The sequence below is a fragment of the Budorcas taxicolor genome, chromosome 14 (genome assembly GCF_023091745.1).
Source record: "Budorcas taxicolor isolate Tak-1 chromosome 14, Takin1.1, whole genome shotgun sequence".
In the NCBI taxonomy this organism is placed as follows: domain Eukaryota; kingdom Metazoa; phylum Chordata; class Mammalia; order Artiodactyla; family Bovidae; genus Budorcas; species Budorcas taxicolor.
This window is the reverse complement of record NC_068923.1, coordinates 88841352-88853480: the sequence shown is the minus strand read 5'-3', so window position 1 is coordinate 88853480 and position 12129 is coordinate 88841352. Positions and strand designations below refer to the sequence as shown.

Genomic DNA, 12129 nt, shown 5'->3' with positions numbered 1-12129 from the left:
AGGGTCCACCATTTTTTTCAGTGGTACTGACCCCAGAGAAAACAAATGGGGCTTTTCAGGGTTGGTAGGCACCCTGGGAGCCTTACTGAGAGCATAGTGGACTGGAAAGAACACAGGTGTGCCGATTCTGCTGTGTCCTTCTGATAACATTTTCGTTCTCTAGGCTTCCAGTGCTTTACTTTGTAAAATGAGCATTTTTATGAGCTCTCAGAGCTTCAAATAACAAATAGTTTAAAAATGGAAACAACGAAGGCTTAGAGAGGTCGGTTGTCTCACCTGTGAACAAGTCCCTTGCTTCTGACAAGTCTCCAGGTGCCTACCGAGAGTTAGGCTTATAGCCTGACCTTTGTGAGTTAATTCATGCATAATTTTTACTAGGAGAATTCTTATTTAAAATTTTCAAGGGAAAAAAAGACATAATTCCCATTTTTCTTGCTCTGAAATGTATTCCCATTTTATTTTAATTTTGTAGTCTTTGGTTTACAATATTAAAGGAACTATACGTTTTGAGTTAAACATTTTGAAGTTTATATAATTTACAGTGTTTCCTTATTTTATAGAGTCAGAATAAACCAGAATATTTTTCTCAAGACCTCTCTTCATAGTCATCAAATTCATAGATCTATTATTTGATCACTAATACACCGACTAATAATATGTAATAGTCCCAGTGATAGCTGAGATTTAAAAAAATTTTTAGATACCAGCAGTAATTGTGACCTTTTCAACTTCAATAATGCATTTACCTTATTATTTTAGTATTGACTGGGCAAATTTCCAGCATTGATTTGAAAAAGCTAACCCGTCTGCTTTTTACCTTCCTCTGAGAATTAACTTTTATGTATATATATATATATTTTAAATTAATGAACATAGTCACCAGCAAAAAGTTGCCACAGACAGCACTTGATACCATTTGAAAGGCTCTACTTAAGCCTTGAAGAGTATTAAATGAAGTCCTTATGTTAAATCAAATTTACTCTTACATAAGTTACTTCTATATGTTTTTATTATTATTGTGCAAAAATTCTTGTATGTAGTCAAAATCATATTTCAATGTCCGTGAAAATAAATGTCAAATGTAATTTTGTCAAAAAGCGGCAGTCTCTACTGTACAGAAAAAAGTTACTCTAAAATGGTTTCTTTTTTAGCAGCCTAGGAACTACAGTAGCTGGGAGTTTAAAGATCAAATTAATTTAGAATCAATGGGATGAGATATGTGCTACCCTCTGTAGTGTCTCCCAAGGACACTTAACTTGTGTGAAGTGATTAAAAGATGAAAAATCAGCAGCAATTTAGATCTCAGAACTGAATAGAACATAATGGAAAGGCGCGGAGCTCCCGATTGTCCCTTTAGAGTTTCCTGCTTCATGTTCTGTCTGTGACTTCTCTGTAGATATGTGTCTGGCTTGCTTAGTAGCTGTGTCTTTGTGCTAACTCTAACAAGTCAGCAGTTTCCCCTATTAAACTCTGCTGAAACAATGATCTCATGAAAGTGTGTGTGAGGATGCTCTCAACCCAAATATGACTGAACCTGAATTATAAAGGAGATATGAAAAGGAGTTACTCAAAATGTGGCATAAATAGGAAGGTGCAGATAGGGATCTTAAAGAAAGTCTAGGCATTATCTATATTCTGTTTACATAGGATCAGGTTAGCTATGTTATGTTTAGTGAGTCACGTCTACTTTCTCTGTAAATTTCATATGTGGATAACATTTATTGAGGGCTTTCTATAGGCAGCGTATAAATATTTTGCACGTTATGCTGTTATTTCATTTATTTTCTACAAGAACCCATGAGCTCTGTGGTAAGCAGAATAATGGCTTGCTTACCACAAAGATGTCCATGTCCTAATCCCTTGAACTATGAATATGCTGTGTTACTTGGCACGTGGACTTCAGGTTACAGATGAAATTGAGGCTGTTAATCCGCTGACTTTGAGATGAGACAGTGTTCTGGAATATCTGGTGGGCCCATCATAATCTGAAGGGTCCTTATAAGTGGAAGAGGGAAGACTCTGTGGCAGATGAAAGTGAAGTCGCTCAGTCGTGTCCGACTCTTTGTGACCCCACGGACTGTAGCCCACCAGGCTCCTCCGTCCATGTGATTCTCCAGGCAAGAATACTGGTGTGGGTTGCCATTTCCTTCTCCAGGGGATCTTCCCTGACCCAAGGATCGAACCCAGGTCTCCTGCAGAGAAAGGCTGGCTTGGCTGTTGCTGACTTTGAAGATAGAAGGAGTAGGTAATGCAAGGAATTCAGGTGGCCCCTATAAGCTGGAAAAGCAATGGATTCTTCTCTAGAGTTTGTAGAAGGAATGCAGTCCTGCTGACAATATGATTTTAGCTTTGTGAGACCTGTTTCAAACTTCTGACTTAGAGAACTGTAAGATAACAAAGTTGTGTTGCTTTAAGCCAGTAGGTTGGTGGTAATTTGTTACAATGGTAACACAAAACCAACACATGCTATATTTTACAGTTAGGGACAGGTAGGCTTAAGTGTCATACTAATGTTCACGTAGGTGTCAAGTGGTAGAGATTATTCACAGTATCATCCTTGTTATGAATTTCCTCTCCTCATAAACCAGCAACAAAGTCAGCCACACTTCAGCTTCCTCCTTGCCCACTACCCTGAAATCCCTTACACAGTTTACCACTTAAATGATGGTGATGCATTTGTTTGAATTTTGCCATCTACCTCGACACTGTCGATTTCAGGAAGAGAACATATCACACGTCTTTAAACACCCCCTACCCTGCCCCAGTGCTATCTCCTTGGCTCTGAAATTCAGACCCACAAACACTCCAGTAGTTAAGCTTCTTGAGTCACTTACAAATATTTTCTTTGAAACTTTCAAGACTTCTACACTCTCTTTGACTTGTATCTCTGGATTCTTCATAACCCAGGAAAGAGATGATTGTTTTTGAAAACAAAAATGTCATACCACTTTTTCCTTTATATTTAAAAAATCTTACAAGTTAGCTAAACCTGCAGTAGTTTACCACCTATGTGAAACAGCATCTAATCTAGGGACACATTAGATCCGTTATTATTAGCAGTTGATTTTCTGAAGAGACAAAAGGAAGAAAAATGTTTTAATTTTTTTTTTTTTTTTTTTTTTTAAGGAGACAGTGAGCTCTCCTTTAGCATTTGGCTGGAGGAAATCATTTCACACCTATAATTAGTATGGTCCAGTTAGCTACCTTTGTTTGGGTTAATAAGTTATACATTTATTTTATTTATACTTATTAGGTTTATCCTTCTGAGAAAGGACAAGTTCAAAAGTGTGCTTTGCATTTTGTATTGGTTTATCTGATAATTTCTGTGCTTTAACAAAAGGGTTTGTTTGTTTGCTTTCCCAGTAACAAATGGGTTTCAGGTTCACAAGATATCAGTGGGTACATTTTGCTTGTTCCAACATATGGTGATGCAGAAGGAAAAAAAGCACTCAAGATAAGATCAGAGACACTTGAAGGAATTTAGGAACAAGATACTACTCCTAAATAAATGCTTTCCTTTGCTCTTTTTCATTTTAAGGGCATATAAAAAAAATGGTGTCATCATTACTAACTCTTCAATGGCATTTCCTGTATTTTGAGAGTTGTTATTTCTCTCATAGCAAAAGATGAAAAGACCCTCAGAATGTATATTTATCTGTAAGGGGGAATATTACTTCATTTTAAAGTTCTACACTATTCAAATCCTAGGAGTCCAAGTAAGAAAAGGGGGGTTGGGACTCATTTGCAGAGAAGCAGATTTTGTAATGGGTAAAGAAAGCAAAGCTGAAAAACAGAGCTGAAACAGATGAGAATGGGTATTCCAAGAAGGGATAAAAGATGGAAAAAGAGGGGTTGAGTTATTGTGTGTGTCTCTGTGTGAGTGTAATCAATCATCATCCTAATGGAACATAACATCAGATAGTTTAGGAAAAGAAATTTTGGAAAGTTGTTTTCTCTGCTTTGTTTCAGTTTAAAAGTCACTGAAATTTTTCTTTAAGTCTCAAAGGAGAAAGGATGAATATTTTAATGAAAAGGTAGAGTTTTTACTTTGGTTCTCAACGTGCTTGTACTTTCTGTTAGAAAATCTTGAATGGCCTTTAGAAATGAAGTTACCTCAATTTAAGTGAAAAAAAGTGAAAGTGTTAGTCGCTCAGTCGTGTCTGATTCTTTGCGACCCCATGGACTGTAGCCCACCAGGTTCCTCGATCCATAGAATTCTCCAGGCAGGAACACAAGAGTGAATGGCCTTTCCCTTCTCCATGGGATCCTCCGGACCAGGGATTGAACCCAGGTCTCCTGCATGGCAACTTAAACTTGAGCTTAATTGTGACTGCGGTGTTCAGGCAGGAGACCTTGAAGTAAATTGCAGCTCATCACAGGTCAGGTCTCTGTAGACGTCACTCTGGGTCACCCCCAGTCTCAGGCTATTTTCTGCTCTGCTCCCGGCCATCGTCTCTGCAGTAGCTCCTGCTTCAGTCCTCTGGCGTCGCCCCTCCAGCCATCTGCATCCTCTGTCACCTTCCTCCCAACATACATTGTGGACCACATCTTCTTGGTGATATGATGATTTAAAATTAGATCATAGTAACTCTCTGCTCAAAAATTATCAGGGCCCTACTCTCCTCCAAAAATTAGATCACAATTCATTTCCCTTAATCTGGCATTTAAACTTTTCATGATTGGGCTTAAGTCTGTCTCTCATGTCATAAACTTTACACTTGATAAAGGGTAAAATGCAGCTAAAATTATTTGATTGATGTTCTTTAAACCTACCTGCAACACTTCTCAGGAGGATGAGAGAGGTTTCTAGGAGTAAACATTCATGTGACCCTATTTGGCAATTGTGCTCAGAAGGCTGTAGTAGGGTAGAATCACAACCTTCCAGAAGGGCAGAATCAAGTGCTTCCCTTTCGTGGAAGCAGTTCTTACAGCTGCCAAGGCAGCAGCCCACAGAGTCCTCTTTGGCCCCCAGGATCAAGGTAATGAGAGTCACAAAGGGCAGGTACAAAATAGTACTGACTTAAAAGCCTCATATGAAGAGGAGCTAAAGAGCCTCTTGAAAGTGAAAGAGGAGAGTGAAAAAGCTGGCTTAAAACTCAACATTCAAAAAACAAGGATCATGGTATCTTGTTCCATTGCTTCATGGCACATAAATGCCATGTTTCCCCAAATAAGTGGGGAAACAATGGAAACAGAGACAGACTTTATTTTTTGGGGTTCCAAAATCACTGCAGATGGTGACTGCAGCCATGAAATTAAAAGACGCTTGCTGCTTGGAAGAAAAGCTATGACCAACTTAGACAGCATATTAAAAAGCAGAGACATTACTTTGCCAAAAATTTCCGTCTAGTCAAACTATGTTTTTTCCAGTAGTCATGTATGGATGTGAGAGTTGGACCTAAAGAAAGCTGAGCGCTGATGAATTGATGCTTTTGAACTGTGGTGTTGGAGAAGACTCTTGAGAATCCCTTGGACTGCAAGGAGATCCAACCAGTCCATCCTAAAGGAAATCAGTCCTGAATATTCATTGGAAGAACTGATGTTGAAGCTGAAACTCCAATGCTTTGGCCACCTGATGTGAAGAACTGACTCATTTGAAAAGACCCTGATACTGAGAAAAATTTGTTTGTCTAATGCTTAACATTCAAGTGTTTAGTAAATTGACAGAAGAATGAATAAATCTCAATTTGTGGGAATTTTGGTGAATTTTCTTTTACAAATCATTACATAAATAGTACGTGCATCAGACACAAGGCCCGGTCATGCTAATGGTACCTGCCTGCTAATGCAGGAGACCTAAGAGGCCTAAGATTCTATCCCTGAGGGAGGAAGATCCCCTGGAGTAGGAAATAACAACCCATGCCAGTATTCTGGCCTGGAAAATCCTACGGGCAGAGGAGCCTGGCGGGGTACATACAGTCCATGGGGTTGCAGAGCATCAGACATAACTGAGCACACACACAGAATCATGAGAATATTAAAAGCTGAGTGAGTCTTCCTCCCAACCCGTACTCCTGATCTTATCCTCAGAAGTATCATAAAACTATTTTTTCTCGGAGTTTTCCAAGCATATTCATGTTTATATGTGTTTGAATACAAGAAAATGCTACTAAAGGATGTTTAAGTTAGTGTGTCTCATCTTCTAATCCACCCTTCTATATTCTGCTTTATGAAACTGGGGCTGGGACTCTGCAAACCAGTTTTTCCCAAGAAGAAATGTGGCCTCCTATCAGGCTCTGTGAAGAGCAGTGTTAGAGGGGGATTGGAAGGCAGGAAGAAAGTTAAGGAAAGTGTTTATTCTTCTGATTTCTGTTTTTGGTTTGTTTCTCCTTGTTAATATCTCACCAGAAATGTGTTTTTCACCGAGGCAGTGGCTGGCTGTTCCAGCAGCAGCAATTAATTCCGTTTGCAGTTTTCCCGACATTCTCAGGAATAGCCCCATCACCTCCCTTCAAATATCCAGTGCCAGCTGCTTAGGCCCTGTCCCCAGAGGGCCATGTTTCAGCTTTGTAGGGCCATTGATCCAGTTTCTAAGTTTTAGTAATTAAACCTTCATCAGCAGAAATATTGGTGGTAGATGCTTTCTGCGTGGTATGTGATGTTCCTTTTTTTGTCTTTTCATCTCTTTAATCCCTAACAGTCCTTTGTATTATTTTTTTCCATTTAAATACTGATATGGCTTCTGTTCCTTGGCTACTGGATCCTAACTAATAGGGTGGGAATTTGTTTCTAGCACGTTTTGCTGTTAAAATCAAATAAACACCTTGCATGTACCTTTTACAGTTGGTAAGTAAGTGCTTCAATAGAACTGCAAGGCCAAAGGATGTGTGCATTTTAAATTTTGATTACTGATACTGTCTTCTAAAGAGGCTCTACTAATTTCTAGTCCTACCATCAATGAATGTAAACTTCTATTTTACAGCATTTCTACTGATATTATGTATTATAAAACAAATGTTTGTCAATAAATTAATTGGAAACAATTTTAACTGCTCTTTATTTATTTTTCTTAAATAGCGAGGTTTAGAATCTTTTCATATATTTTTGGCAATTTGTATTTATGTGAATAGCTGTTTATGTCCCTTGCCCATTCACTGAGGTTTGTTTTCCCTTTTACTTAAAACAACTCTTTGTTTATAAAAGAAACGAGGCTTTCAGCTTGAGCTTTACAAGTATTTTTCTCAGTTTGTATTTTTCTTTTGTCTTTATGATTTTTGTGTCTGACAAAGATTTTAGGATGTTTGCGTAGCTTTGTCCTCTGTTATTGATTCTTGCTTAGAATGTCATTTTTCATATCAAAATTTAAACATATTTCCTTCATGCATTCTCTTAGTGTTTGTATAGTTTTATTTTTCAGTGTTAAACTTGTTGAATAAATATTTGGTGCATCTAAAAATCATTTTGAATACATTTACTTTAGAATAGTGATGTAAGGCTACAACACAATATTTTTCCAAGTGACCAACCAACTGTTCTAACACCATTTGTTGAGTAATTCTTATTACTAATCTAAAATGTCAGTTTTTATTAAATACTAAATTTTTACATTTATTCTGGATCTATATTTGTAGTATATTATTACTTTTGACACTAATCTCTTCTTTTCTCTCATCTACTTATGCATTCATGTTGAACTGTTATAATTTTGAAACCTTATATTTCAATACCTGGTAAGATTAATCTTTACTGATTACTCTTTTTTAAAAGACATTTTTCTGGCTATTCTTCCATTTTTATTTTCCTTTGTGAACTTTAGAACTATCTGGGCTTCTTCAACAAATAAACGTTTTTGTATTTTATCTGGAAAAAATGTGCTAAATTTAAAATTAACTTAAGGAGAACAGACATCTTTATGGTATTGAGTTTTTCTACTTAGGAACTGGTATCTTTATTCAACCTTTCTACTTCCAAGTTATGCAGGTGTCCATTTATGACACTAAATAAAGCTTATTCCTGGGCATTTAATTTTTTCCTTTTTATTATAAAAATCTTTTCCTCATTATGTTTTCTAACTATAAAAGTCATACAAAGAAGCTATTGAATTAAAAGATAAAATAAAAAATTGAAGCCACAATTGTACTGAAATGCTGTAAATTCAACATAAAGAAATATACTTTTCCAGAGCCATTTGACACTCCATCATCCTTAAATATTTTATTATGTATTTCTGAAAAACAAGGACATTCTCTTATTATGTAATCACAGTACATTCATCACAACCAGGAACTTAACACAGATAAATTACTGTAATCTAATCTTTGGACCACATTCAAATTTAGCCAATTGTTCTTATAATCTTCTGTAAGTAAAGGATTCAATTTAAAATCTCACATTGCATTTCATTGTCTCGTCTCTTTGATCTCCTTTAGTCGGGAATGGTTTCTAAGTTTTCCCTGCATTTCATGACCTTGATGCTGGAAGATTACAAACCATTATTAGTAGGTTATGATTCAGTTTGATTTGTCTGATATTTCCTTATGATTAGATTCAAGTCAGATATCTTTGGCAGGAATGTCACAGAAGTGATTCTGTGTTCTCCTTCCATCTTACCAGGTGGTGCATAATTTTACTTTAATCAGTTGATTTCAGTATACACAGAGAACTTTGCTGTAAATTACTCTTTCCTTTTTCATAATTAATAAGTATTTTGCCAAAAAGTATTTTGAAAGTATATAAATATTCTATTTATTCTCAAATATTTAATCAATTAATCATTGTAAAATTATGATTTCCTCATTTATTCAAAAGGGCTTCCCTGGTGGCTCAGCGATAAAGAATCCACCTGCCAAGCAGGAGATGTGGGTTCGATCCCTGGGTCAGGAAGATCCCCTAGAGTGGGAAATGGCAACTCACTCCAGTATTCTTGCCTGGAGAATCCCATGGATGGAGGAGCCTGGCGGGCTATAGTCCGTGGTGTCACAAAAGAGTGGGACATGATTCAGTGACTAAACAATAACAGCAACAGTCAATTCAAAGTATTTTGATAAATTACTATCATTATATGTTTTGATGCCTAAACTGTTTAATTATTCAATCTGGCCACTGGGAGTGCTCTCAAGGTTGTTAAGCATTTTCCTTCCTAGAGCAATATGATTTTTTCAGGTTCATCTTGTACTTTTCCCTACCTGAGCCCACAGACCAGCCATTTTCCCAAAGAACTCTGGTTCATTTTAATGCAGACTTGGATTTAAAAATCAAGATCAAAGTACTCTGGGTGTTCTTCGATGTTAGAGCGTTACTGCTCCCAGCCCCTCTCAGTGGACAGATTTAAGGAATTAGATTTTACAGTTATTTTTGCTTGCATATCAATTTATTTCTATTGCAACTTAGTGTTGCAACTCTATAGTCATTTTGGTCTTCTCCTTCTATATTTGTAAGTCTCTTCTCTCAAGTGTGAAACCGTGCTCCTATAATCCAAACGCCTTTGACCAGTTCCCCTGTATGAGGCCCATTTTTCATACCACTGCCCCTCTCCTCATCCCCACTGAGGGTCCTACACTCAACCCTGGCACATCCTGACCCTTCCCATTTCCCACTTTTGTGGTCCTTACCCCTCTTGGCCTCTAATACTCTTCCCGGGCCCACCCCACGTGTGGGTGCCCACCACCCCGGTATTGTGCCTTGGGACACCCTATCATCACCCCACACCTACAGCTGGAATTGACGCCTACCTTTCTCTACTCTCTCAGCAGTTTTGGGACTCATTGGTTCAGAGGAAGGTAAAAGCTATTGAATATCTAGTTACTCTTATAATTAGCCACTTAAATTGATACCCTACGGGAATTTCCATCTATGAAGTTCTGTTTTCTACTTATAATATTATTATATTGTAATACTTACAATATTAATTATTACAATATTATCAAATAATTTTGTCTTCTTTATTCATTCTTTTTTTAATAGGCATATCTTGTTTTATTATGTGTTGTAGATATTGCATGTTTTACAAAATGAAAGTTTGTGGCAGCCTTGCATTGACTAAGTCTATTGGCACCATTTTTCTCTTTTTAAAAAATTTATTTTAATTGGAAGATAATTACAATATTGTGTTGGTTTTGCCATACATCAACATGAATCGGCCACAGACGTACATGTGTTCCCCTCAACCTGACCCCTCCGCCACCTCCCTCCCCATCCTATACAGGGTTGTCCCAGTACACCGGCTTTGGGTGACCCGGTTCATGCATTGAACTTGCATCTGGCCATTGATTTTACATATGGTAACATACATATTTCAATGCTATTCTCTCAGATCACCCCACCCTCAAATTAGCATCATTTTTCTAACATTTGTTTACTTCTTGTCTCTGTGTTATATTTTAGTATTTCTTACAGTTTTTCAAACCTTTCCATTATTAGTGTTACATTTGTTATGGTGATCTCTGTTAAGTGATCTTTTTTTGGTCTCTTTTTCCCGTCTTTTTATAACTTGCATATTTCTTTTATCAAATCATGTTTCTTGGTACTTGCAGACATGTGTTGCACTAGTGTATGTTTGTATTCTGTTCCTCAATTTATGCTGTTGCTTTTGGCGTTTCAACATTAAATATGATGCTGTCTTTTGGTTTGATATATTCATCAAGTTAAGAACCTTTTTTCAACTTAAATTATTAAAAAACAGTGTTGAATTTTATTGACGACTTCTGCATCTGTTGAAGTTATAATTTTTAAAATGTTCACTTGTGGCAAATTATATCGTTGTAACTTGAAATTTCTTCAAATTACTATGGTAATCTTACATTTTTGTGGGTATGATTATGTTAATATGCTTCTGGACTTAATAAACGTATTCATCTTTATTTATTTACGAGATCAGTGTCTGTTTTTCATTTTCACACCATCATTGCTTTACTTGCTTCATCAAAGAAATTTGGAAGGGTTTTTTTTTCTGTGGTTTGAAACATTTAACTAACATTAGAGTTACTTCTATAAAAATTTGATAGAATTCACCGCGATAACACCTTGCTTTGATACATTTGTCTGTTTGTGTGTGTGTGTGTGTAAGAGAGAGAGAAACTGAACTGTGAGATTACTTTCTACTTCTTTCAAGGCAAATTATTTATTTGGGTTTTCTCTCCCTTCTAGGGTCAATTTAGGAAATACACATTTTCCTGAAAACTCACTCATTTTTAAATCAGAATTTTAATTATTTTGCATGTAGTTGTAAAAAGTACATTATCTTTATGATATTTCAAGTTAATTACACCCCAGTTATCTTTCCGACATTGAGTACTTATGACTTTTTTTTCCTTGTTTAGATAAGTTAATTATTTATTTTTTCCCTTCAGGGAACAACCTCTTGAATTTGCTTACTTTTCAACAATTTTTCCTGTTTTAGAAGTTCATTAATTTCTACTTTCCCATTTTCTCTCTTCCATTTCTCTTATTATTTTAATTTTCTTTTTCTAACTTCTTGAGTAGAATGCTTAATTCCTTTTCCTTTGTTGTAATATATATATTTAGGGGAGTGTATTGTCCCCAAAGAAAGACTAATTACATACCATTGGTTCATGAAAGCATTCACTATTTTTACTTTCTTGATATTTTATAATTTCAGTTTTGATATGCTCTTTGATTTAAGGAATATATTTGACATATGATTATATATCTCATTAACTATGTAAAATAATTATATCCTCAGTGATTCAATTTCCACTTAATTTTTGGGTTAAAAGGAAAAAAACTTACTGTGGAAGCTATTTTGTCTCCTGAGTTTTTCTTTCCAATTTGCTTTTTTTAAACAATTTTTAAAATTGAGGTATAGCTAATTTGTTAATACAAAAGCTGTGATTTTTTATTTATATATTTTAATGCCATTTAATTTGGAAAACATTTAATAGTAAGGCCCCATATCTAAACCTATATTGCTTGACTCATTAACTTTAGACAATGGATATTGACAGTTTAGTACAAAATGAGAAAACTTTCTCCATATCCTAATTTGATTAATAATGTCTAATAAATATTAATGTCAAAGTCTTTGGCTAAATTCATACCTTCAAATATTATTAGTACACATCCATTAGTTTTAAATGTTCTTTAGTCTGAACTACTATCTGTTGTGTGAGGAAATTTATACAAATATATTTTATACTTTTGCTTCTCTGAAGAAACTTCCAATTTGCTACT

The 12129-nt window shown here is 35.8% G+C and overlaps 1 protein-coding gene across 1 annotated transcript in view; it reads left to right on the top strand.

Annotated features, from left to right (window-relative positions):
- CNBD1 (cyclic nucleotide binding domain containing 1) overlaps positions 1 to 12129 on the top strand; it is a 490840-nt gene that overhangs the window by 106 nt on the left and 478605 nt on the right. The gene's annotated exons all lie outside the window — the stretch shown is intronic.